Here is a 5,975-nt window from a genome sequence, read left to right on the forward strand (position 1 = left end):
CATCAAGTAACAAAGTTTTTGCACAGCAAAAGAAACAGTCAACAAAACCAAAAGACAGCCGACAGAATGGGAGAAGATATTTGCAAATGACATATCAGAGAAGGGGCTAGTATCCAAAATCTATAAATAACTTATTAAACTCAACACCCAAAGAGCAAATAATCCAATGAAGAAATGGGCAGAAGACATGAACAGACATTTTTCCAAAGAAGACATCCAAATGGCCAACAGACACATGAAAAAGTGCTCAACATCACTCAGCATCAGGGAAATCCAAATCAAAACTTCAATGAGATACCACCTCACACCAGTCAGAATGGCTAAAATGAACAAGTCAGGGAACAATAGATGTTGGCAGGGATGCCGAGAAAGGGGAACTCTCCTACACTGTTGGTGGGAATGCAAGCTTGTGCAACCACTCTGGAAAACAGTATGGAGGTTCTTCAAAAAGTTGAAAATAGAGCTACCATACGACCAAGCAATTGCACCGCTGGATATTTACCCCAAAGATACAAATGTAGGGATCCGAAGGGGTATGTGCACCCCAATGTTTATAGCAGCAACGTCCACAATAGCCAAAGTATGGAAAGAGCCAAGATGTCCATCGACAGATAAATGGATAAGGAAGAAGTGGTATATATATACATACATACACACACACACACACAATGGAATATTATGCAGCCATCAGAAGGAATGAGATCTTGCCATTTGCAAGAATGTGGATGGAACTGGAGGGTGTTATGCTGAGTGAAATAAGTCAATCAGAGAAAGACATGTATCATATGACCTCACTGATATGAGGAATTCTTAATCTCAGGAAACAAACTGAGGGTTGTTGGAGTGGGGGGTGGGGTGCGAGGGATGGGGTGGCTGTGTGATAGACACTGGGGAGGGTATGTGCTATGGTGAGCGCTGTGAATTGTGCAAAACTGTTGAATCACAGATCTGTAACTCTGAAACAAATAATGCAATATATGTTAAGAAAAAAAAAGAGAAGAAGAAGATACCAGGAGGGGAAGAATGAAGGGGGGGAGATCGGAGGGGTAGACGAACCATGAGAGACGATGGACTCTGAAAAACAAACTGAGGGTTCTAGAGGGGAGGGGGGTGGGAGGATGAGTTAGCCTGGTGATAGGTATTAAAGAGGGCCCGTCTGCATGGAGCACTGGGTGTCATTCACAAACAATGAATCATGGAACACTACATCAAAAGTAATAATGTAATGTATGGGGATTAACATAACAATAAAAAAAGATTCCCTGTTTCTTTAACCATGTTTAAGATCAGTATATACATATATATATTGATCTTTTTTTTTTCTAAATGATTATTTTATCAGATTGTTTGAACATTAAATTTATCCTCGTTTGCAATCCAAAATATTTACCTGAAGTTTGCTGTGTATGCAGGTGTGTGGACATGTGTGTACTTTTATTGTGTATTTGTTTTCTAAACTCTGGCACAATTTTCTGGGGGTGTTCAGACTACCGCGATACTTGTCAGGAGAGAACTTTTCTTTTGTGCTGTGAATTCTGAGCATCTAAAATTTTGGTTTGTTTGGGTTCTGGCTTTCTTTTGTTTTTGAAGTTTGTGTCCTTTATTTGTAACAACTGCATTTGAATTTGTTCTAGATCCTCTAACTTCAGAGTTTTCTTTTTCTCCCCCCTCCCCCACTTCTATGTTCACAGTTGAACCATATTTTTTAGGAAAGGCACCTTGATGAAAAGGTCAGGATACGGGAGCTCTGACCATTCATCAGTGTTTTCCCTAGAAGATAATTAAAAACAAAACAAAACAAAAAAGAAAACAAGACAAAAAACAAAACCTAAAGAGTGTCTTTCCTTTTTTTCTTTTCTTTTCTTTTTTTTTTTTTTTACACATCTCTTGTGCTGCATCAGTAGACAAAACTTTGGTTAGTTTTATGAAATGCAACATCTAACCCCTTTTTTTCTGGGAAAAAGAAACTGCAATGACTTGAAGTTGAGAATGTGGATACAGCCTCACTCACACATACTCATTCTCTGACTTTAAAGAATCCCTCACCCTCCTTTTAGCTGGCACACAAACAGTACCATGTGGCAAAGGTACACCAAAGGTGGGCTTGAGACCCAGGCTCCATCTTTCTTATCAGTAGCAAAGGCCAGTCTGCCTTTTACAACAAAACACCACAGCTGAACCCAGTCCCTCCTCCTCTCCCAAACCAGTCACTCCACTTGCACCAGCCAAAGACAGAAAAGCTAGTTCTAGCCTCTCCTGGGAAGAGATAACTTTTTTTTTCTAAGCAAGTAAATCCATTGTTTTTCTCTTTTCCGAGATGGCTGATGTTACGGTTTTCTACGAAGCCAGTGTTTACTTAGCTCACTAACAGCACTGCTGTTGGCAGCCAATGGCTGCAGCAGGATGTTCAATATGGTGTGTTTTTTTTTTTTCATGAGAGACAGAGCGAGAGAGAAAGGCAGAGGGAGAAGCAGGCTCCAAAGGAGCAGGGAGCCCGATGCGGGACTCGATCCCAGGACCCTGAGATCATGACCTGAGCCGAAGGCAGACGCTTAACCATCTGAGCCACCCAGGCGCCCTGTATGGTGTGTTTTCAAGCCTCACTCACTCATCCTCTCTTTCCCGAACATTCAGCATCCGTGTACACTCCTCACTTCCGGGTTTTTCAAAAGATTGGAGATTTCCAGTGGGGGTCTCAGGTTATCATTCCAATGGTAACAGATCAAGCTTTGTTCTTCAGTTTCCTCAGTTCTTTTGTTGCCCATGTAGCAAGGGTTTTTGCTTTGTTAGTCTTCGATCTCCGTCCTTCCGTCCTTCCGTTAACAGTTCATGGATCATTGGCCTAGCTTCTACTAATTTCAGTACATCCTTCCCAAATGCTGTACACAAGTCCCCTATCAGCCCAGCAGCACAAGCTACTACTCCGTCTGTATGATCCTCATCTCCAGCAATGTGGTCAATGAAAGACAGAATAAATTCTACTCTGGGTGGTACCAGCATGACATCCGGGTGCACATTCTCCTGGTCTCCCTTCAATCCCTGGACAATTCCGGTACAGGCCTCCAAGCAGCCTTCTCTTAGCTCATTCAGATAATCCCAATGTCATAGTCTTATTTGTCCACCTGGGCTTGGGAGGCCCGCTGAAGAGTATTCAAGACAACCTCTAGATATTTTTTAAACTCTCCACCAATAGCAAGGGCAATATCACCAAACACTGACAAAGGGATCTGCAAAGCATCTTGATGTTTCACTTTTCGGAGAACGTTCTGAAGAGTTGCGCAGAGCAAAGACTGAAGGTCATTGAACTGGATTCTATCGGATGTGCTCTGGATATGTGACTCCATCTGGAGCACCTGCTGCAGTTGTTCCATGATAACCAGAGTATTTTTCTGAACCACGGGGTAACAATCCTTGGCACTGTTTTTCACAATTTCCAACAGAGATTCATATGCAGAACTCCTCAGGTTGTTCTGGTGTCCATCAGGTCTGTCTGTGGTCTCCAGGAGCTTCTGAACTATGAGTTCAAAAGAAGATAAGCAATAGGTAGCTGGTTCTTCCTGATCATCAGCCACATCTGCAGCTTCATAAGCAGCTTCAGCCAGACTGGAGAAAGCCCAGCACACATTGGAAGCCACGCTGGGCTCAGCACTGAGGCCCTCTATCAGACACTGCAGCAGGGGAGTCAAGTAGACATCATTGATGGCAGCTTCAGGGAGCAGTTCACAAATTCAGCCCACAGTCCATGCAGTTGTATCTTGGAAAACTACACTGGGGTCTTTCATTAGTTCTATTAGGGTGGGCATAGCCTGGATAACTAGTGGTTTGAGCTGATTGGGCTCTGGTTTTTCCAAGATACAGCCAAAGCCATTACTGCCGCATCCTGGTGCCACCAGTCAGGGTTCTTGATGTTTTCTTTAATGAAGGGGAGGACGTGTGGGACGATGTCATCTTCACAGCAGGTGACCAGGAGCATGAGGCACAGTTCTGCCACTTTGCAGGGCTTCCAGTCATCGTCATCATCATTCTCGTCCTGTTTAGTTAGTGTCTGTGTGAGGATTGGAACCAGGTACTGTAGTGCTCCCTTGGCATAAAACTTGCTGGTGTGCTCAGGGGGTCGTCCTTGTTCTACTGCCTTGGAAGCCTCAATGGCCAAGTCCATTTCCTCATCACACACATTGGACCAGAATTCTATCCCTTGTAGGGTCACTTCATCAATGTCACTTTTCATTGCTTCAACCGTGATAGCAAAAAGAGCGGGACCCATATACGTCTCCATGTACTGATAATACAAGAACTTTATCTTTACCAGATTCTGTAAGGCAGCCACTCATACCCTTGTATCCAGACACTGTGTGGCTTCACGGACCACCTGCATAATAAAGTGTCTTTCGGACTCTTTGTCAAAGTTTGCTTTGGTGAACTCCAATGAGTTCAGGAGTGCATTTGTAGCTGCCGACTTCACATTATTACTGGGCTCTTCTTTCTTCATGCCCTGGATTATGGCAGTCAGAATCTCTTTGGATTTATCCTGTAGCTGCTTTGGGTCTATATCTTGGCAAATGTAACTGATAGCTTCCAATGTCAACTCTTTCATGTGCTCTGTGCTGTTGGGGTTTGTGACATTGGCCACCAGCTGAGGAATGAGTTCTGGCCACTGGTTCACTGGGATCTCTGCACAAGCAATACCAGCCACACATTGTGAGGTAGAACTAGGCCGGTAAGTTTCTGTGCCCAAAGTCTGCAAAACATAATTCTTGACTTCCCATCGAGCATTAGCATCAGTTGCAAGCCACCTCTGCTGATATTGTGCCTTGATATCTGGATCTTTAGATGTCAAAGAGTTCTTGATTTGTAGACCAGCTGCGACTCTGGTAACCTGTTTCCTGGATTTGCCAGCACTCTGGACAGTTCCACAAGGAACGTGGGCAGGTTTTCCAAGGCCGCACGCTCCAAGAACTTCTGTGCCGCTTCCAGTTCCAGCCGAGACACGGTCTTCTGGAGGATGGTGATCAGCTCCATGGTGGAGGTGGTAGTGGGGACTCCTCCTAAGACGACGGTCCGGCTTCTCGGGAGGCGGCTCTAACTGGGGATGGGGGTTGGGGGTCAGGTGGGAAGGGAGGGTGGGGTAGGGGGATGGGGTCACCACAAGCCCATTCACCGGCTCCCTCTTGGTAGTCGCCCCGGCTCCCTTTCCTTCCTCTTTTCCTTCCTTCCTCCCTCCTAATTTGTTGCTGGCGGCGGCGGCAGCTGCTCCTCTGGCGGCAGGGGAGGGACCCCGGGGATAGCTCAGAGCGGCTGGTGCTCGGGTGGCGAAGGGAGAAAGAAGGAAGGGAGGCGGTAAGTGAACGGCGGCTCACAGGGAGGGAGGGAGAGGGAGGGAGCATATATATTGATCTTTATATAAACTTTCATCTGGTAAATTCTAGGTGCTATACCTACACCATTTTTACCATGGTCTCAAACAATGTGCTATCTCCGTTAGCTTGCTCACAAACAAGATGTAGCCCATATACCATTTTACTGTTTGAACATAAAAATAAAACTTTTGGAAAAACATCATTAGCTGGGTTTTAACTAATCTTTTCAGGTCCTGCTAATAAACAAATTACTCACATAAATATACTTTCAAAACTTAATGAATATTAAGTCCACTCACCATGAGAAGCAATTTATTTATTTTTTTAAAGATTTTATTTATTTATTTGAAAGACAGAGAGAGAGAGACTGAGAGAGCAGGAGTGGGGAGGAGAGGGAGAAGGAAGCTCCCCGCGGAGCAGGGAGCCCGATGTGGGGCTCTATCCCAGGACCCTGAGATCATGACCTGAGTCGTATATATAGGCGCTTAAACAACTGAGCAACCCAGGTGCCCCGAGAAGCAAACTATTTATAATAAATTATATTAAAATGTACCTTTGAAACATATAATAGGTGCCTAACTAAATATAGGTGATGACCTTCTATAACATGATTTATAA

General features: G+C 44.4%; 1 pseudogene; it reads right to left on the reverse strand.

Annotated features, from left to right (window-relative positions):
- Positions 1–2,586: 2,586 nt before the first annotated feature.
- On the reverse strand, positions 2,587–5,057 carry LOC123848851 (importin subunit beta-1-like; annotated as a pseudogene).
- Positions 5,058–5,975: the final 918 nt, after the last annotated feature.

This window comes from Mirounga angustirostris, unplaced genomic scaffold (assembly GCF_029215605.1).
Source record: "Mirounga angustirostris isolate CCGP_5_RB_7025 unplaced genomic scaffold, mMirAng1.0.hap1 SCAF_2, whole genome shotgun sequence".
NCBI classification, from domain to species: Eukaryota; Metazoa; Chordata; class Mammalia; order Carnivora; family Phocidae; genus Mirounga; species Mirounga angustirostris.